Below are 21561 nucleotides of genomic sequence, written 5' to 3'. Positions count from 1 at the left end.
AAAACTCAGAGCCCAGAGGTGGTGCATGCCTTTAATCACAGCACTCGGGAGGCAGAGGCAGGCAGATCTCTGTGTGTTTGAGGCTAGCCTGGTCTACAGAGTGAGTTCTAGGACAGCCGGGGCTACACAGAGAAACCCTGTCTCAAAAACAAAAGCAAGTTAGAATACAGGGGCTAAAGATAGAGTTTGCTAGCTAGGTAAGGGCAAATACATTGAGGAAGGGACCAAGGTGGGGTGGAGGGTACCAAAGGCAGGTTCCTGTAGCCAGAGCTCTGTGTGCATCCTCTTTCTAGAAGGGGCCTCTGTACTCTCATGTCTAGTACTATCCACGATGCTCCAGAACCTTCTGGAGCTGGAGTCACATGCAGCTGTGTACATGTGTGCTGGGAACCAAACTCAGGTCCTCTGGAAGAGCAGGAAGCATTCTTGACCAGAATGCTCTCCTAACCACTGAGCCATCTCTCTCCAAGCACTGGACATCCTGTTTGAAGCTACTCTTTAAACCCCTCCTCCTTACTTTTCTATTTCATGATCTGTTCCTTCCTGTTCTGTGGGCGTGATGGCACCTCTCTTGAAGGCCTACATTCTGATCCTTCATTCCTGCCTCTCCCCCTAAAACAGAAAGGCTGGGTGGCATTGAATCCAGGACCTAGCTGGCTAGTTGCACGGTCCTGGTTTCTGCTGTCGCCTACCTACTGCTTATTGGGTCAGATTTGCTCTCTGCCTGGCAGGAGGCCAGGCCATGCTCTTCATTCATTGTCTCAGTGCTCAGCACCCTCTGAAGGCTTGCACCTCAGTCAGGTTCTGATGTGGGAGTGTCATATATCAATCTGTTGATTTCATTGGTTAAGTTATAATAAACCAGCTGCTTGGCCTCAGCTTGGAACATAGATGGGAGGAGTAAACAGAATAGAATTCTGGGCGGAAGAGGAAGTGAGGTCAGACTCTGCTCTGCTTGCAGAGAGATCCTCGACAGCTCTGCTGGAGCAGAGACGCCATGCTCAGCTCTCCCAGGCATCTTCAACCCATTATGGACTTAGGCTAGAATCTTCCCGGTAAGCGCACCTTGGGGTGCTTACACACATTATTAGAAATGGGCTAGTCCAGGTGCGAGAATTAGCCTGTAAGGGCTAGAGTTCATGGGCCAAGCAGTTCTTAAAAGAATACAGTTTGTGTGTTGTTATTTCGGGCATGAGCTAGCCAAGCGGCCGGGGTGTTGGGGACGCAGCCCCGCCGCCGCTCCTATTTCAACAAGGTTGGACCATATGCGGGCCGAAGTCCACGTTACGCTCTGCCACCTCCACGCCGTTGTTCAGGTGTGCTGTTCTGGCTGGAGTGTTGTCTAGGAAACTTTGGGCTTGTTTAAGGATTGGAAAAACCCCCTTTCCTACTGGAAGCCTTCCTTTACTCCAGTAGCTAACTTCCTTGACCTGGAGGCCACCTTCTTGTCCTTCTGCCTCCTTGAGCAATTATATCCTGTCCTGTGATCACCTTGACCCCCGTGTGTATGAGGGTTTTCCTTTGATGTGTGTTTGTGCACCATGTGCGTGCTTGGTGCCTGTGGAGGTCAGGAGAGTGCACTGGCCTCTCTGGAGCTGGAGTTATGGATGTGTGGATGGTTGTGAGGCACCTTGTAGATTCTGGGAATCAAACCCAGGTTCTCTGCAAGAGCAGCCAGTGCTCTTTTGTTTTGTTTTCCAACGCAGGGTTTCTCTGTAACTTTGGAGCCTGTCCTGGAACCAGCTCTTGTAGACCAGGCTGGCCTCGAACTCACAGAGATTCACCTGTCTCTGCCTCCCGAGTGCTGGGATTAAAGGTGTGTGCCACTCTGCCTGGCACAGTCAATGCTCTTAACCACTGAGCCAGCTGGTCACTGAGTCTCAAGTCTGTCAGTGATCACGCTTATGGCTGGCTCATCTTGTGGTCTGACTTTCTGTGTGCTGAAGCCCAACGTCCTCAGAGAGATGGGGTCTCTGTCCCCGCTATGTGTACTTACTTGAGTCTGGAAGAAGAGAGGCACTCAGGACTCCATCACAGGACAGCCATGACTTGCTTGACATGCCCAATAGAAGGCTAGATTGTTTAGTTGGTCGAATTGACTTCCTGGGTTCCTTCTGAGACCTGACGCTGAGCTGGGTGGAAGGTAGCAGCAGGGAGCTACTATCTTCTAAGAGGCCGTTCTTCTGAGGAGCGAAGTAATGGAAGCCACAGGGGTGATGTGGGCAGAGCAACCCAGATGGTCTAGAAGGCAAGACCTCAGAGATGTAGACGGCCCCAAACTGAATGTACAGTGCACGAATCGCTTGGTTGGCTTCTTGCTGAAGCAGCTGATGAGTCAGGCCACAGGCTCAGACTTGATCTCCGAAGGATCACGGAGGCTCTCAAGCAAGAGCACGGGTCCCTGGGTTTGCTTCCTGGCCTCTTGTTGGGACAGTGTACAGACACTCTCTCTGCCGGCTTGTTTGTTGAGACCGCTAGCCCTGTGCGCTGGGGATGGTTCTGTGTCATTCTGTGTTGATACGAATAACCGTCTGGTGGTCTGAGGCCCCGAGGCCCCTTACCAGATACTGGTCTCTCTGCCTGCCCTCCTCCGTGTGTTCTGTTGAGAGCTCCGGAGGCTTAGCTTGTCTAGTAGATTCTCTACTTTGTCTGAGTTTTTTCCCCCCTCAGGGAGCCAAGTGAAAGGCTTTCCGTGGTAGTCTCTCGGAGATTCCATTTAGCCTTTCCTGAGTGCTCAGTGCTGTCTGACGAGACTGGGGGAGTTAAGGGCCCTGCCCTGGGGACTCTCCAGTTAAATAAGAGGAGACACCATTCCGGCTGTGGAAGACGCTTCACAGCTGCCGGCTCGCACCCCAGGGACTCTTTCTTCTCTCTCTCCGCTTCACGGTAGTCACTGACCAAACGGCTGGACTCCTGGATAGCCTTGGGTCAGAGCCAGGCTGGGTAGCCTTAGGGTGGTGAGAGATTAGGACTGTAGGCAGCTCGGGAAGGTACCCTGACCTGGGTGCAGTGGGAGGAGTGTGAAGGGGCTTGGCAGATGCACCCGGATGTATAACCTTGCTGAGATTACGGCTAGAGTGATTGTCAGCCAGGGTGTGGGCAGGGCCTCTGCTGGAGTCAGTTGTACCACTGGGTCCCAGGCCCCAGGAGTGCCGGTAAGATGGCTATGTTTTAAAAAAATGTTTTATTTTTATTTATTCTTTCTCATATATTATATCCCTACTGCAGCTTCCTCTCCCTTCTCTCCCCCCAGTCCCTCTCCCACCCCAGCCTCCCCTCTACCCCAGATCCATTCCTCCTTTCCCTTCAAAAAAAGGGCAGGCCTCTCAGGGATATCAACCAAACATGGCATATCCAGTTATAGTAAGGCTAGTCGTATTCCCTTACTTTAAGGCTGGAGGAGGCAACTCAGTAGGAGGAAAAGAGCTCCAAGCACAGACAAAAGTGTCAGCCGTCCACTTTCACACTGTTTGTTCCGTAAGAACACCAAGCGTTTGCTTCTATGGTTCAGTTGGTTAGTGAGCGTGCATGGTGATATGGAGGTGAAAAGGTCAATCCTCTGCTACTTCACTGCCGGGCAGTGATGGCACACACCTTTAATCCCAGCACTCAGGAGGCAGAGGCAGGCGCATTTCTGTGGGTTTGAGGCCAGCCAGGTCTGCAGGGCCAGTTCCAGCACAGTCAGGACTGTTATGTAGAGAAACCTTGTCTCGGAACCTTCCACCCGCCCAAAAAAGGACACCAAGCTACACAACCATAACATATATGCAGACCAGACCCATATAGGCTCCCTGATTGTCAGTTCAGTCTCTGTGAGCCCCATGAGCCCTGGTTAGTTGATTCTATAGGCTGTTTTCTTGTGTTGTCCTTGACCCCTCTGGCTCCTACAATCCTTCCTCACCTTCTTCCCAGGATTCCCTGAGCTCTACCTGATGTTTGGCTGTGGGTCTCTGCATCTGCTCCCAGCAGATGCTGGGTGAAGCCTCTCTGATGACGATGATGCTAGGCTCCAGTCTATGAGTGTAGCGGAGAATCATTAGGAATCATTTCATTGATTGCCAGTCATGTTTGGGTCTATCCTAGGTCTCTGGGCCAGCCAGCCTCCGGGTGGTTCTCTCTAGGTCTCTGGGCCAGCCAGCCTCCGGGTGGTCCTCTCTAGGTCTCTGGGCCATCCAGCTTCTGGGTCCTGGCCCTGTAGGCAGTGCCAGGGTGGGTCATAGTTTGGCCCCTCCCACAAGTTCTGAACTACCTTTATCCCAGCCCATCTTGTAAGCAGGACAGATTGTAGGTGGAAGGTTACATGGCTGGGTTGGTGTCCCCGTCCCTCCACTGGAAGCCTTGTCTGGTGACAGAAGATGGTCAGTTCAGGCTCTGTGTCCTCTATTCCTAGAAGTCTTTGCTAGGGTCACCCTCATAGATTCCTGGGGGTTCCCATTGCCTAGGTTTCTGCCTCATTGCCGAAATGCTCCCCAACTTCACTTGTCTTTTCCCAGTACTCTCTGTTCCTGTCCCTCCACACCCCCTACCTGATCCCTCCTGTTCCCATCCCCACCAACCCCCAGTCTACCTGCGAAATCTGTTCTATTTCTCCTTCCTGGGGAGATCCATGTATCTCCCCCCGCACCCCCTAGCCTCTCTGGGTCTGTAGATTGTAGGACGATTGTTCTTTACTTAAAAGCTAATATCCACTTTCTCAGCTCCCTGCAGCTAGGCCCAGCTGTCTGGTTTGCTATCTATTGCTGTGATAAATAACATGACCAAAAGCAACGTGGGGCGGAAAGAGTTGATTTCAGCTTATAGCTTAGAGTCTACCTTAAAGAGAAGTCGGGGAAGGAACTCAAGGCAGGAACTGGAGCAGAGGCCAGGGAGGAAAGTTGCCTCTTATGACTTGTTCCCTGTGACTTTGCTCAGCCTGCTTTCTTATACAATCTAGAGTCACCTGCCCAGGGTAGCACTGCCCACAGTGGACTGGGCTCTCCTCTATTAGTCATTGATCAAGAAGATGTCCACAGACAGACTCCAGGTCAGTCTGGTGCAAGCATTTTCTCAGTGATTCCCTCTTCCTAGACGTGTTATGGTTTGTGTTGAGTTGACAGAAAATAATGAAGCAGAAGTCCCGCTGTCCACTGCCTCCAACATACAGGGAAGGGCGTGGTATTTCGCAACACTTCCCCCGCTGTCTGCAACTCTACAGCCCTTAAGTCTTGGTACTGGGACACCTGTGATTCCTGCCCTGAGTCTGATATGGGCTTTGAGAGTCTCTTCAGCTCTTAGAGTTCGTTTTGATGGAGAAAAGCAGAGAGGGGCCAGGAAGAAGTTTGGAAGTATGGAAGGACTGACAACGGCGAATTCATCTGGGCTTTTTTTTGGGGGGGTCTCTTTTCTTTGCCCCTCACGTGTACTTTCTACCCCCTTTCTATTTTCTTCTGATATTAGCTACCTCCGCAGTGTATGTAACTGCCACCTGCACCACAGAGAGACAGACTCGCTCACACAGGTCGCAAGGGCAGAACCTCTTAGCTCCAGCTCCAGGAGGCAGGCACCGGTGCATTCCTGTTCCCTACTTCAGCGACAATTACATAATGGCCTAGATATATTGGAATCCTCCGAATTTTCAGTTGGATTTTAGGAAGCTTGCTGTTGAGCAAAACAATGGGTGGAGCCTATTGTGTTGGCGGGTTGGGGATGCTGAGATGGATAGCCACAAACTCCAGTGTTCTGCAGCAGGCATCTTGGGGACACTGAGCCTGCTTCAGTACAGGAAGAAGTTTAGAAGAACAAAGCACTGGCCAGATGAAGGAGGTGGGTGGTCTCGGAGAGGAGGTGTCTTGCAGGAAGAGCAGCACTCTCTTGATGAACAGAGGGTGTTCCAGAGAACCACAGGAGAAACTGAGGAAGGGGCTGCTTGGGGTGTGGTGTGGCTGGCCAGGTGCCCATGCATCCTGGATGCTGGGCCAACATGGATCTTACTGGAGGCCACTAAGCAGGTAGGATATGACCATACATGCATTTCGGAACTCTCACTTGGGCAGCGATCTGATTCCTGCTCCGAGGGAAGCGGCGCAGACAGCAGGGAGGGCAGTTAAGAGATAATTGTGGAATCTAGGTAAGAGATGATGCGGGCCTGGACCACTGGGAGCCGGAGTCTGCATCGGAGAGATAATTAGGAAGAGTAACGCACCAAACTTAATAACCAGGTTTGAGTGAGAGAGAAGGAAAAGGCAGCCTGGGGACAATTCCTAAACCTCAGAACAGACGACTGAGTCGGAGGTGCCTCTGGGGCAACTGTCTTGCTTTCCGCCGCAGCAACAACGCCAGAGACGGTGCAATTTATCATGAATGAGAACTGGTTTGGATCACAGTTCTAGAGGCCACAGAGTCTAGGAATATGGTGCTGGCATCCTGTGGGGGGCTCTGTTGTCCTGTGGCGGAGGGCTGAGAAAGACAAGGGAAAGAGCGAGGGGCAGTGAATTTGGGGCCTCAATTCATTCATGAGATCAGAGCTCTCGAGACTGAACCCTGTTATCCGACCTCCTTCCACACTGTTGCATTGTGGGTACAGTCATCCCCTTGCAGTATCTGCGTGGAAATTACCAGTAAATGCCTGGCAGGTATGGGCCTGGGACTTAAGAGCAGGCTGGCTCCAGGAGGCGTCCCCTGGGGGAGCTGTGACGGAAGAGCTGGGAGAGAAGGCACAGGCGGGGACAGGAAATCCCCAGGGGTACCTGTGCCCGTGGGTAAAGTGAAGGCAGCAGGGGAAGACCAAGGGAGGCCAGCAGAGGGGGTGACCCTTTCCACAGTGCAGCACTTCAGAGGTGGTTGAGACCTTCTGGAAAGGCCTTTCACTGGCCGAGGCAGACCAGCTGCAGACTGTATCAGACGCAGGGCTGTGGGTCAGCTCTGGACCGAGAGTGGCAGGGGGAACAGAAGTGGTCTGTGTGAACAGAAGAGCTATTGCAGGTAGCGCGAGGTCTTAATTTGCAAATGGGATAAATGAGTGATTCAGTAGACGGAAGAGGAGAGATGGGGGGGGGCAGGGTCCTGAGGGAGGTGGGAGGTGAGCAGCTTGACGTATGATTGAAGACCAGACTGCCCCCCCCCCCCAGAGTCAGGCTGAAGGGAAGGCAGGAAGGGAGCCCTGGAGGAAGATTCTAGCACTGGTCATTGAGAGGGCTGGAAGGAAGCCAGCTCTTGGAGGCCAGAAGAATATTTTGAGCTTGGAACAAAGAGAGAGACCAGTAAGGAGAAGTGGAGAGCGGGAGAGGGCTGGAAAGAACGTCTCAGACCAAACATCTCAGACCGCAGACTTTGGAGCAGGTCAGAGCAGGTACTAGGTTCAGTTCCCAGCACTCAGATCACACAACGCACAACTGAGTATAACTCCAGCCCTCTTCTGGTCTCCACATACCTGCACTCAGGTGTGCGCATGCGCACGAACACACACACACACACACACACACACCTGAAAATTAAAATAAATCTTAAAAAAAAAAACCCAGAAACTCTAATCAGGACTCCATAGATCATAGAATCGGAGCTGTCTTCTAACTCAGCCCTTCTGAGTGCTGGGACTGTGGATGTGCACATATGTGTGTAAGCACTGAGCCTCAACAAGAAAGGCAAGGTGAGGAGCTCCCTGCCAGTATGAACTGAGGGAGGGGCTTAGGGTGGAAGGTGGCCCAAGATACACACAGAAGTATCAGGAAGGAGATCATATACAGCAAAGGAGAAGCTGGTGACCCATCCGGGGATGGTGGTGTGCTCTGTGACCTGAGGATGCTGTGCTCTGTGGTTGCCTTCAGCCCTGGAGGGGGCCCTTGAGCCTCCTGTCTGCACCTCTCAAAGGGCATCTGTGGAAAGGCGACAACAGCCGACTCCGAATTGAGTGGAGGAAGGGAGGGAATGAGCATTCATGGCTCGGGCCTCAGCCTGAGCTCCTGGCTTTGGCCTTGGAGGGAACATGCTGGGACAGGGGGGTGCTTCCTGGTGTGGTGAACTGGGGCAGGCTTTCAGTCTTCCTGGTTATGAATGAGGTGTAGTGGGCGCTGCCCAGCATGCTACGGTGACTGAAGGAAGAGATGTAAGCTGGTTGTGCCTGACTCACAGGAAGCCTGGAGAGAGGTGTGCAGTGGCCTGTCAAGTGCCTTGACTGGTCAGCTGGAGAGCTGTCCCTTGGCCCCTAGGCGGTGTAAGCTTGTTTACCTGGCTGCCTGGGGATGAGAGGTGGACAGAGGAAAGGGGAGATGCAAGGAGACCGGGAAAACAGCAACAATAACCACAAACAGCACACGTGTTTTATCCTAAAATTTGGAAGTCCTTCTAGCTGGAATTTAGGGCCTTGAGTGTCAGCGTTGTATGTGGGTGTGTGCACGCATGGGCTGCATATGCAAAGGAGCTTTTTCTAGCATCAATCTCTGCTGTGCCTCCAACTCTCCCAGACCCTCCATCAGATATGTCCAAGCTCTGTGTTCATGCCTCAGCATGATCCTGGTTATGCAGAGTATTTCCTCTCCTGATCTAAAAGTTCTCTGAGAACAGGGCCAATTAGTGTGCGAGGCACACAGGAGATGAGAAGCGATCGTTGTCTGAATGGATAGCTGTATGTTGAATGTGTGGTCATTAGGTTCTAATTCATGAGCTCGACATGCTCAGATATTCATTGCAGTCTCTTTTTTCTTAATGTACATCATGCATATCACATAAACCATCTGCATTTAACAGGTTCTCACATGACTGCTCTGGGGACCCAGTAATAAACAGGAAAGCAATGGCCTAGATTCTATGCATTCTCTTAGGAGGCACTAGCAGACAATAATCAAGGCAAGACGAGATGTGGTGGCAAACACCTGTCATTCCAGCACTTGGGAGGCTGTGGCAGGAGAATTGGGAGTTCTAGATCAGTCTGGGCTACATAGTGAGACCTGCTTTAAAAAGGAAACAGGCAGCCGAACCCACCAAGGTACAAAGGCTGAGCAAGGGGGTTGGGAGACGGCTCAGTGATAGACAGAGTGTTTCTCTAGTATGCACAAGGCCTTGGGTTTGCTGTCCAGCACTGTACTAATATACAAGGATAGAAAGAAAAAGGAAAGAAAAATAGATAGGGTGGAGAGAGAGCTCAGCAGTTAAGAACACTGGTTTCTTTTCTAGAGGATGCATTGACTCCCAGCTCGCGTGTATCCGCTGACAACACTCTGCAACTCCAGTTCAGGGGAACCCGATGCCCTCTTCTGGTCCCCTCCCCCCAGGGGGCGCTGCATGCATGTGGTGCATAGATGGACATGCAGACAACACACACATCTACATAAACTAAAATCCAGTCTTACAAAAAGGAAGATCTGAGCAAGAATCTTCCAATAGCCTTGGGTGATGGAAGTGACTGAGGCAGGCTGCTGTGAGGTGTGGCTGTGCTGCTGGGAGGAACTGCCTGAGTGGGGAGGGGCCGGTTCCCAGGAGCAGAGGAGTGACAGACCTGGAGAAGGGCCTGTCATGCTGGGAGAGGATCCAGCGTGGTGGATAGAGGTGTCATAAGGAGCATCTCTGTCACCAGAGTGCAAGGGAGGCAGAGCCAGGCAAGCAGGACCAAGAGATCAGGGCACAGAGTTGGCGTCCCCTACTAAGCCCATGGGAGTTCTGTTTTCAGCTGAGGAGAGATGTCTAGGAAGAGTCCCATGGTTGACAGTGGCTGGCGCTGTGTCAGCAATGTGGCTATGGATGAGCGGACTTGCACGATCCCATGTGCTCACAGTTTATTACAGCTCGCACGCCTACACTCGTGTGCATTGATACATCATAGCCTAGATGTTCCCGTGCTCCCGTGTGTCAGGCTGATGCCTGGGCCTGTGGAAAATAACGTTTCTGCTCTCGCGTTTTCAGATTCATCCATATATCCACACAAAATATATGCTCACTTGCCCGCACACCTGCCTGTGCACATCTGTGTAAATGTGCATGAGCACTCACTCCTACGAGGAAATGGCCAATGCCTGCCTGCAGCCAAGCCCTCTCCGGCAGTCTCCTAACAGCAAATGAGATCAGAGCTCCGCAAGGGATTGTCCTCTCTGCTGAGCGTGAATGTGCTAAATAAATCTCTCTGCCTCAAATAAATCCTATACAGATGTAGAAAACGCATTAAAGGCTGGAAAACGTGCGGCAGCTGGCAACAGTGGTGGAGACAGTAGTAAATCTGTGGAGGGGGAGGGGGCAATGGCTGAGGCGCTCCCTCGCTCAGGAGCAGGGGAGAGGGAGAGAGTGTGGCTCCCGCCTTGAGGGCATCCCAAGGTAACTATGGCCTCCTTCCTGAGCGAGGTGTCCTTTCTTTCAGCTGGAGGTGCCTGTCCCTCCTCCCAAGGATAGGGCGAACACTGCCCTTTGCGATGCAGAGGATCGGTCTTGTTTGGTTCATCCCGAGAGGAAAAGTGACCCTTGAATTGAACTCATTCAACTGTTTCTAGAGGACAGCGCTGAGAGTCAATAGGTTTTTGGTTTGTTTGCGCTGAATTTAGATACAAATTAGTGGTTCTTTCTTGCACGTGACCATTGTTCCAAGCTCATGGTTTTATTATGTTGCTCATTTTTTTACTTACTATTTTGTTTTTTTAAAGATGGAATCATACCCCTGGACCCAGCAATAGCACTCTTGGGAATATACCCAAGAGAGGCCTTATCATACAACAAAAATATATGCTCTACTATGTTCATAGCAGCATTGTTTGTAATAGCCAGAACCTGGAAACAACCTAGATGCCCTTCAATTGAAGAATGGATGAAGAAAGTATGGAATATATACATATTAGAGTACTACTCAGCAGTAAAAAACAAGGACTTCCCGAAGTTTGCTGGCAAATGGATGGAAATAGAAAACACTATCCTGAGTGAGGTAAGCCAGACCCAAAAAGAGGAACATGGGATGTACTCACTCATATTTGGTTTCTAGCCATAAATAAAGGACTTTGAGCTTATAATTCGGGTTCTTAGAGAAGCTAAATAAGAAGGAGAACCCAAAGAAAAACATATAGGCATCCTCCTGAATATTAACCTTCATCAGGCGATGAAAGGAGACAGAGACAGAGACCCACATAGGAGCGGACTGAAATCTCAAGGTCCAAATCAGGAGCAGAAGGAGAGTGAGCACGAGCAAGAAACTCAGGGCTGCGAGGGGTGCACCCACACACTGAGACAATGGGGATGTTCTATCGGGAACTCACCAAGGCCAGCTGGCCTGGGTCTGAAAAAGCCTGGGTTAAAACAGGTCTCACTGAACATAGTGGACAATGAAGGCTACTGAGACCTCAAGAACATGGGCAATGGGTTTTTGAGCCTACTGCACGTATTGGATTTGTGGGAGCCTAGGCAGTCTGGATGCTCACCTTACGAGACCTGGATGGAGGAGGGTGGTCCTTGGACTTCCCACAGGGCAGAGAACCCTGATTGCTCTTTGGGCTGACGAGGGAGGGGACTTGATTGGGGGAGGCGGAGGTGGGGAAGAGACAGAAATCTTTAATAAATTAAAAATAAATAAAAAAAAAGAAAAAAAAAGATGGAATCATGCTATGTAGACCAGGCTGGCCCCAGCTTCCCAAGTGCATTTGCTGTCATGCCCAGCTCTTTTTCATTTTTAAAACACCCTGACATTGGGGATTGAACCTGCCACTGACCACATCCCAAGCCTTTCACTTGTTTGTGTGCGTACGTGTGTGTGCGTGTGTGAGAGCGAGTGTTGCTATGCCACAGTGCGTGTGTGGAGGTCAGAAAACAACTTGTGGGTCTCTCCTTCTGTCATGTGGGCACAGGGACTGAACTCAGGTCCTGTGTGTGATCAGCCTACAGTTTACTCTAAAAGACGTCTCATTTTAATTTCTAAGCAAGGATGAATAACGTGTACGGCTCATTCAGTCCCTGCCTCCCAGTGATGTATTAGTGTCTAATAAATCTAGGCCGTGTCTACACTTGTGTGACAGCTCGTTTGTTAGTTCCTCATCCCAGAAACACTCTTTAACTCCCTGCATCCCAACCATAGGCCCAGATGTCAGGCGAGGAAGTGAAGAAAGCTTTCACTTGTTTACACATGGGCCAACATCTGGATGGCAACACTTCCTCATGGGCCAACATCTGGGTGGCAAGACTCCTGGAGCCTGGGCTGTCCTCTGATGGGTTGCTCTATGTTGGGCAGACAGTTTTCTTAAGTTTCTAGATGATGTGTCTGGATTTGCATTTCTATTTATTTAGGATTTGTTGGCAGTTTTGATGTCTGGATTGATATCTTTTATCACCTCTGGTAATCTTTTCAGCCTTTCTCTCCTCAAAAATCACCTAGGATTCCCACTCCTGTCCCCAGCTATTGTAATTCCAATTAAATACACACTTTCTTGTCCGCAGAATCCTTTGAGTCTTTGACTCTTTATTCTGTATCTGCCATATTTTTACCACCGTGATCAGAAAGCATTTAATTTTTAAAATTTATTTTATGTGTATGCATGTGTCTTAGTTGGGGTTTTATTGCTGTGAAGAGACACCATGACCACAGCAACTCCCATAAAGGAAACATCTAATTGTGATGGCTGACAGGTCAGAGTTCAGTCCATCATGGGAGGGGAAGCTCTGTTCCTGCCAAGTCTTCCTCACGGTGCCGTAGAACCTCTACCCTAACTGTCTCCTCTTCCTCCCTCTTTTTTTTTCTTTTGGACAGGGTCTTGTTATGTGGCCCTGGCTTACCACACATGAGCTCACTATGTAGCCCAGGCTGGCCTTGAGCTCCTGGCTTTCCTCCTGTCTCAGCCTCCCATGTCTTGGGATTGCAGACAGGAGTCGCCATGCCCAGTCCTTGATTTTCTTCAGCTCTGTGCTAAGGGCTGTTTGCTTTTTCTTCTTGCTATGAAGCCAAGGATGACCGTGAACTTCTGACCCTCCTGCCTTGCCTTCCAAGCGCCGAGGTGACAGGCATTTGCCGCACTCCTGGTCTGTGCAGTGCTTCAGACTGAAGCAGAACTGCCAGCTGTGTAGCGAGTGCGCCGGCCGCTGAGCTCCGCCCCCACCTCCACCATCCTCTTTTAATTTTCTCTTTCATTCAGAGATGGTTTGCATTCGTCTCTGCAGAGTACCTGGGGACATTCCTAAGGTAGGGCACCCCAATTCTAGTTGAAAGCTTAAGTTTCCAAGGCAGAGAAGGAAGAGTGAGATTTATTGCCATCTGCTTTCGTTCTGGTTTGTGCATCTGAGGCTCCCATCCTAGCCCCAGTCTAGAACAAGGGGCAGTGGGGGGCTCTGGTGGACTCTGGCCCCAGACCTGCATTTCTCTAACCAGTGGGCTGGAAGAGCTGCTGAACCACACAGGCTTCAGGGCGGAAGTGCCTTTCTGTCTGGACATCTGCCTCTGGGCTTTTCTTGTCTGTCCTTGGGGTGCTTGTTCAGACACCTGCTTAATTCAATTGCTAATCGTTGCAGGGCCTGTCCTCTTGACCCAACTCACCTTTGCTGAAAGAGGGTCTGCTTTGGCAGAAGTGTGCTTGGCCACCTGTGACCCTGGTGCTGGGATCAGAAGCTGTGAGCCTCCCTAGGCAAGAAGAGCCGTCATGTTTCCCTTGGCTCTGACCCACGGTGGGTCATGGGCTGCTTTGGGTCTCATTCATTCCCAAAGCCTCTGTCAGATTGTTTTCAAAGGTGAGGGAGAAGGGCCATGACTTTGTTTCCCTATAGAGGACTCTTACACGGTGGTTGGACATCAGTAGTGATGATGTAAAAGGTACTGGAGATGAATGGGCACTGCCTGTTTGTTTAAATGATCTGACCGCTCATTGGGCCAGCTGATGGCCAGCAGAAATGGTTGGCTGTTCCTCATATGGCCTGCTTCTGGTCGTTTGTTTTTCTGATGTCTTGGTCTGGTTATATAGCCCAGGCTGATCTGGAACTCATAGTCCTTAATCTCCTGCGTGCTGGAATTACAGGCTTGCCACCCACTGTACTCCACTGGACTGGTTCACGGACCTCGGCACTGACCAGGTGGCAGACTCAGATCCCACTAGCCCTCAGATCCTGGGGAGCCTTGATGAGGTATTAAGTTAGGATCCAGAAACGGGAGAAGACTCTGAAGAGCCATGCTTGACCCTGGCTGTCATCCGCAGGTCACTGGCAAGTGGCTTCTCTTGTCTCATCAAGGGTAAACCGTGTCTGTGCATGACTAGTCAGCCTGTGCTGAGCGTAGCAGACGAGGACACATGAAGGATGGATTCCTTGCAGAGCAGTGACTGGGGCTGTGGGAGGGGCCTTCCTTTGCAGCTGCTTTCAGACCTTAGGTAGGCAGAGGGTGAGTCACACGCCACATCCCACCCATGCTGTTCAGAGCTGGCACAGGCCATTATGGATGGCCATAGGCACGTTCTGCTCCCAGATCTCAGGGAGTACAGTAATTAATCCTAGCAGAGACTTCATTAATCTTGATTTAGTGCCCAATGTAGTGTCCTCTTTCCCCTTCCCCTGCATTGTCTGCACAGGAAGCGTTGATTCCTAGAGAGTGCAGGCTGGGGACTGCGGTGGGGATTCCACAGTTAGCACCTTGGAGTCTCCCTGTCCTCTAGCCTGACTAATTGCACTGCATAGGCGTTAAAGGGCTGGGTACCCAGTTCTCCATCTTTTTCTCATCCTGCGCCCTGACCCTTCCTAGTCTCAGTTCCCAAGACCCGAGAGCAGCAGCTGGTTCTAGTTCCTTCTGCCTGCTTCTCAAGCTCAGGAGGGGTACTCCGGACTTTCATAAGTTGTTGAGGGGCTAATCTAACATTGAGCATCACCCTGGACACTGAGAGACCCTCGCTCGGGAACCCTGGCTCCTGTTACTAGGGGTGTCTTGGGGTCCCTCTGGCTCCTGTTACTAGAGGTGTCTTAGGGTCCCTCTTCTCTTCCCTCTTGGCTTTGGAGGAGCCATTTCCCCATGATCTTGGGCACACATCAGGGAGTCAGTGGGTGCTGCTGAATGTTCGGATGGCATGTGACCTCATTGCTGGCTGGGTCCAGACCCACCGCCGTCATTCCTCCCACCACACTATGATATGAGGCACCAGACAGATGGCAGTGTCTTGTCACACCTGGTCTGAGGAGCCCAGGCTCTGACGGGTTGGCTGGACAAAAGAGTCAAGTTTCATTTCTTCTATTCAACGATAGTTTGAAGTTCTATTAAAGAATTACACGTTGGCTGGATTTCTAAGCGGTATCTAGTTTAAAGAGTCCAGAGTCTGACTAGTGATATGACTCCTAGAATCTTGTTTTGTCTTAGTAGCAGCATAGCTGTAGCGTTTTCATGGCTTGTATTGAACTGATGTGCAATGAGTTTGTTAAATGACTCCCAAACTTCAGAATTAGCTACACATCCCTGCATTCCTGAGGCTTAGACAGAAATGAGTTACAGATGCCTGAATGCCACGGCCATTCTCCCTGCTCCGCCAGTGGTCTGCACACCAGATACCCCGACTTGTTAGCCTTTTCTTGGCATCTACTTCAAGAAAGATGGCATTAAAACAGAGGCCATCAACATCAGGACTTTGCCTTCCCAGAGTGAGAAATGCCCTGTCCAGTGGCAGGTTGGAGCCAGACATCCTCCAGCCTCAAACCTAGCTCTGGGCCTTAGCAGCTTTGCAATCTCGAGAACATTTATTCAGCAACTGGGCGAAGAAGCACCTGTCATGTAAAAATTCTCCAAGGACTGAGCGGACTCTGCTCCAGAGAGTGGCCAGCGCAGGGTCTGGGGCGGAGCAAGCAAGTCACAGGTGACAACTGTCATTATGGCCTTTTCTTCCAAATAAAAGGCTCCCTTCTTCTTGTCCCAGAGTCTCTAGCCTTGTGAATCTTATGATTTTACCTACAGACATCACTATCAATTTCCACCCATAACTAAATACAGACTGTAAGTACAATCTCAGTGATGTTTTAGTGTTTACTCAAGTGATATGTTATAAACTCTGCAAAATACTTTCATATCTATCTCGCGTTTATCTTCCACAGCACATCTGAGAGGTTTGGGCTGCACGCAGGAAGGATTTAAGGTGGATGATGTGTATCTGTGCGCTTCCTGTGCGCGTATCCGAGTACGGAGATGGATGTGAGGGGAGTCGTGTGTGTCTGTGAGTGTGAGGAGGAGCAGTTGTCGGAGCCTTTGTGGTCTCAAGTCACATCTCGTCTGTCCCCATCAAAGGGGCCCGGCATCCGCTGCTGTCCAGCTCCTGAGTGGGCTTTGACAGTGCTGGTGGGGGAGCCAGCTCAGGGCTCAGCTAGTGACTCTCGTGCCCTGTGCTTACGGTGGATGCTATGCATTATAGCGTTACTCCTTCTCTCTGGAAACACAGACGGGGAAATAACTGGAGTGTGAGTGTGGCCCTCGGCTCCTTCTCTTCCACCTCTTTCCCCACTTTCTTTGGTTACAGGGAACCTTGTCCCCCAAGCTCTCAGGCCAGCAGGGTGCTTAGTATTTGGGGCCCCATTACACATTGCAGGGACTGGTGGTTAGAATCCCTTCCCATCCTGGCCTTCACCAGCCTCTTTGGTGCAACGCTACTCCTGTGTTTCTCTCCTGCCAGCCCTCAGGTGGCCATGGTTTTCTGCTGTCCATTTCTTTGGGATGAGTCTTCCCTGTCAGTTTCTCCATCTCTCATCATCTATCTGTCATCCCCTTTATCTGGGGTGGGTTTTGTCTTTACAATCACAAACACGGTAACACGCACACACACACACACACACACACACACACACACACACACACACCATGGTAAGCAGTGTGAGCTGAGATTCTAGGGATGTTAGTTTCATGGCTGTGGGAACACGCTGTTCTCAGAGAGCACTTGAGACCTTGAGACTGCAGGTGTATGTTCACAGAGTGTTGTCTTCGGCATGCCCCGGCACCTCCACTATCAGCCCTCAAGTCCTCCCCCTCCCCTTTACTCATGTACAGGACATGGACAGGGTTCAGAATCCTAGGGGTCCTGAGCCAGCCAGGACTGCTCTGTGAGATGCCAGCTTGTCCCAATTTCCTGAACGGGAAGCTTCCTAGGACCTAAAATTGTGGCGTTTTCACAAGCAGGCTGGCTCTTGAATCTGCTGAAGCAGCACACTAAACTGTTAGATCACTGGGGGAATTCAAGTTAAATCAGTGGTTTGGCATCGTGACAACCTAGGTAACTTTTTCTACTGAGAGCTGCTGACAAATGTATTTACTTGGTTCTTTAATGAAATAAATTTGTGACCATTTCCATGGCTTCTTGAATGAGCAATTATGAACCTAAAATTCTGTTCTGTAAACCCCGGAGATAATGAAATATGCAGTTTGTACTGGTGACCAAGCTGAAGGGAAGAGCAAGTGGGAGAGAGAGGAACTTTGGAGACCACCATGGGAGAGAAGCGAAGAGATCAAGTGTCACTCCTGAGGTGACCTCTCTCTCTGGCCTTCTGGGATTGAACCCCAAAAGCCTTTTCAGATGGCAGTGGCCTATCTGAAGCAGCGATGTCCACTCCAGTCTGAAGCAGTGATATCCACTCCAGTCTGAAGCAGTGATGTCCACTCCAGTCTGAAGCAGTGATGTCCACTCCAGTCTGACTTTTCTCTTGATGGCTCTGGTCCAGCATGGACACAAGGTCATCGGCCTGCTCCCTGACAAGTGCCTTCAGGAAGGACCTCTGTCAAGTGCACTTGGCCCAGGAGGTGGCTTATAAGAGGCATGCTATGCTTTGATGATGTCACAGAAAGAAAATCCGAACTGTGAAAGGTACAGGACATCTGCACAGTGTCTATAGACAGGGCATAAACTTTGACCTCACATTTACATAAGACATGATTAGGCCAATAGTCTCAGTCTCCCCCTCTTTTCCTTTCTCTCTCCCTCTCATCCCTTCCCACCCTCTCTCCCCATGTCTGTCTTTGAGAGAGGGTCTCAAGTACTCCAGAGTGACCTTGGACTCACCACACAGTCGAGGATGACCTTGAACTTCTGATCCTCCTGCTTCTACCTCCACAGTCCTGGGATGCCAGGCGTGCACCACCAGGCTGCGGTTTCTGTGGTGCTGAATGCTGAGATGGAACCTCAGACTCCCTGCAAAGATTCCACCACCCGAGCTACGACGTCCTCAGCGCCTAGTCTTTTGTTTTACTTTTTCCTTTCTTGCGCTTCTATTCTAGGGACAAAGGAACTTTTAAGAACGCAGTAAAGTTTCTTAGGAGACCGTGGGTGGGAAGAGTAAGAATAGAGTAGACACGTAAAAGTAGCGTTCAAGCTATTTCACACTTAAAATTAGTTGACAGTCTGTAAAAGGCATACTATATTCAGGGATAAAAGGCAGTGAGCTTCTGTAACAACACACATAAACCAAAAGGGATTCATGCTGAGCCCCAGAAGGAAGCCCAGGGGAGTGCAGATTGTAGGATTCCACTTAAAGGCAGCAAATGTAGTGGACATGGTGGTGCACACCTGTGATCCCAGCCCTTCAGAGGTGGAGGCAGGAGGATCAGAAGCTCAAGGACAGACTTAGCTGTTCAATAAATTCCAGGCCTGCTGGGGCTACATGAAACTCTGTCTCCATCAGTAACACAAAAAGATAAAGTGCAGGCAAGTGGAGTCTGTGGTAGAAAAAAAACAAATTGGTGGCAACCTGAGGCTGGAGAAGATGCAGTGTGGCGGGGGGGGGGGGCAGAAGGGCAGGGGAGGCCTGAGGGGTCAGATCCACTGGAGTCTGAGTTACGTACAAGCAGTTGTGAGTTGTCTGATGTGGGTTCTGGGCACCAAAGCTGGGTCCTCTGGAGGAGTTGGAAGTGCTCTTAACTTGGGAGTCGTCTCTCAGGCCCCCAAACTAGCATGTTTTATTGTGCATTTGTACATGCACCTCAATGTGGTTGTTTAGAACAAAAATGGGGCCAATGAAGGCAACTGGGACCTATGGTTATCACGTGCTCTCAGGACATCCAAATAGGGCTAGGACGATACCTCCCTCTCAGCTAAGGCTGGACCAGAGTGAGTGAGGGCCTAGGAGCAGGGAAAGCCACCTTCCTCCCAGCTAAGGCTGGACCAGAGTGAGTGAGGGCCTAGGAGCAGGGAAAGCCGCCTTCCTCCCAGCTAAGGATGGACCAAAGTGAGGGCCTGAGGCTAGATTTTTCAGGAGCTTCTTCCTAGGTAAGCCTTCTACCCCTGAGCTAAATACCCAACTTCCAAAAGCCTTTGGGCAGTTAGAAAAGGGCCAAGGAGTCTTCCTTCCTGCAAGTAGAAAGGCCCTCCCTCCACCCTCCCTCACACCTCACGTCGGGGAGGCCCAGGTTTGCATGGTGAGTGAGTTCACCTTTCCTACCTGTGTTGGACAGAGAAGAAATCTGTGAAGGTGGAGGAGTAAGACCCAGGTCTGATGCAGTCAGCTGTGGCTAGGGCATAGGTACCTCAGTCTCTCTCCCTGACACACAGTCAGTCAGCCATGCCTGGGGCATAGGTACCTCTGTCTCTCTCGCTGACACGTGGTCAGCTGTGCCTAGGGCATAGGTACCTCAGTCTCTCTCGCTGACACAGTCAGCCATGCCTAGGACATAGGTACCTCAGTCTCTCTTGCTGACACAGTCAGCCATGCCTGGGGCATAGGTACCTCAGTCTCTCTCGCTGACACAGTCAGCCATGCCTGGGGCATAGGTACCTCAGTCTCTCTCGCTGACACAGTCAGCCATGCCTGGGGCATAGGTACCTCAGTCTTTCTGGGTAGTTTTGTTGGGAAGTGTATTGACGGCATCGGGGGAGAGGAGGTCAGGCAGCTGGGGTTCTGGAAGGCCTCTGAGAAGGGATCTATGCCTCTGTATTTCGCACCCTTGAAAGAGGCAGCCTCTCTCTCTCTCTCTCTCTCTCTCTCTCTCTCTCTCTCTCTCTCTTTCTTTTTTTCTTCTGAGTTCCTGCTTCAGGGGCCGCCATGTGCTGGTGCTATACCCAGAGCCCCAACTGAAAAAGTTTCTAAAACCTTGCCAGATGCCCACAGCCCTGTCTGCCCATTGTCACTGTTGAACGTGTTTTGGACATTTTGTGAACACTGGTGAAATACTCGGTACATGCCAGGCACTGTGCTGGATCCTGGCACAGTCAGAATACTGAGTTCAGTTTGTTCTTCACAGCCCAGGTCATGTCAATAAAGAGGTTAGTGAGATAAAAAGGCAGTGCACTAACCTATGGGCACAGCAGTAAGTCAGCAGGGGTCCTTTCAATACTGTGACCATTACCAGAATAATAGTACTGGGGCCTATGCCCTGTGGAGCCACAGATTCTTGGTCCTATGATAGTGTCAGTTATGAGTTCCATCTCATGGAGTGAGCCTTAAATCTAATCAGAAAGTGATTGATTACTCCTATATTGTATCCCTAACATCTGTGCCACTATTGGATCAGTGTTCCTCTCAACTCAAAGAGCAGACAGGGCTTCTTTGTAGCTTTGGAGCCTGTCCTGGAACTCACTCTGTAGACCAGGCTGGCCTTGAGCTCACAGAGATCCGCCAGCCTCTGCCTCCAGAGTGCTGGGATTAAAGGCGTGTGCCACCACTGCCGGGCTTGAGAGCTTCTTCTTGCAGTGGATGTAATAACAGAGTCCCACAACTGGTCAGCCTGCAGAGTGCTCATCCCGGAATGGGCCGTCTGCATCACACCCAAGCCTCAGGGATCATCATGGAAGAGGAGCTGGACGACTACAGGAGACCATGTTTTCCCACACAGCAGAGCACATACAAACCCACAGGGATGTGACAGCATGTACGAGGCTTGTACAAGTTCCAGACAGACAGAAACCCCAGCATAAAGAGGAGGGAGGTCGGCACGAGTCCTGCCACCAGCTGAGGAACTGCTGGCATTTGATAGCTGCCGGGAGAGGGAGGGCTGTTTTTTCTTAGGTGACCCCTGGTAGGTAGACCATGCTCCAGGGATTGGTCCCACACCCAAGAGTATTGAACAACACAAAGTGGACTAGATGGATTTAAAAACAAAAAGAACAGTTAAGTTGGGTGGGTAGGGAGATGGGGTGGTTCTGAAAAGTGTTGGGGGAGGGGCTGAATATGATCAATATTGTATACAATTCTCAAATAATATTATTTCAAATGTGATATTCTAGCACAAAGAAGGAAGTTAAGAGACGGGGTGATGGCATTTGGGAGGCAGAGGCAGGTGGATCTCCGTGAGTTCGAGGCCAGCCTGGTGTACAAAGTGAGGTCCAGGACATCCCAGGCTATACAGAGAATGTTAGTATTCAGGCAACTGTACTGGCCTGACCTTGGGGTACATATCTTCAGCTGTGGCCACTAAGAGAACCTCCTGTACATATTCACTATGTTCCCTTTTAAAAGGTCGCTGCCCACCTCCCATCTCTCTCTATCTCCGTCTGTCTGTCTGTCTGTCTGTCTCTTTCTCTTCTCTTTTTCCACTCCTGCCCCCAGAGGCTGGTCTTCCTTCTCCCTTCCCCCCTCTTCACATTAACTTTCCCCCAATAAAACGCCTCCACCTGGGCTCTGTCACATGGCATCTTTGTGCTACCTTTAAAAATTACAACAGAGAAACCCTGTCTTGAAAAAACAACCAAACAA

General features: G+C 50.6%; 1 protein-coding gene across 2 annotated transcripts in view; it reads left to right on the top strand.

Annotated features, from left to right (window-relative positions):
* Positions 1 to 21561, top strand: part of Syt2 (synaptotagmin 2) — a 110502-nt gene that overhangs the window by 26930 nt on the left and 62011 nt on the right. The window contains exon 2 of one of the 2 annotated variants that reach the window (XM_050147583.1): positions 10602 to 10876. The exons of the other annotated variant lie outside the window; for it this stretch is intronic. The gene's annotated coding sequence lies outside the window, so the exon portion shown is untranslated. The remainder of the gene's footprint in view (positions 1 to 10601; positions 10877 to 21561) is intronic. 2 annotated transcript variants of the gene reach the window in all.

Source organism: Alexandromys fortis, unplaced genomic scaffold, assembly GCF_014885135.2.
Source record: "Alexandromys fortis isolate MF-2015 unplaced genomic scaffold, M_Fortis_MF-2015_v1.1 scaffold_58, whole genome shotgun sequence".
Classification (NCBI taxonomy): domain Eukaryota; kingdom Metazoa; phylum Chordata; class Mammalia; order Rodentia; family Cricetidae; genus Alexandromys; species Alexandromys fortis.
The sequence above is the reverse complement of the archived record's forward strand: the minus strand, read 5'-3'. Positions and strand labels throughout refer to the sequence as shown.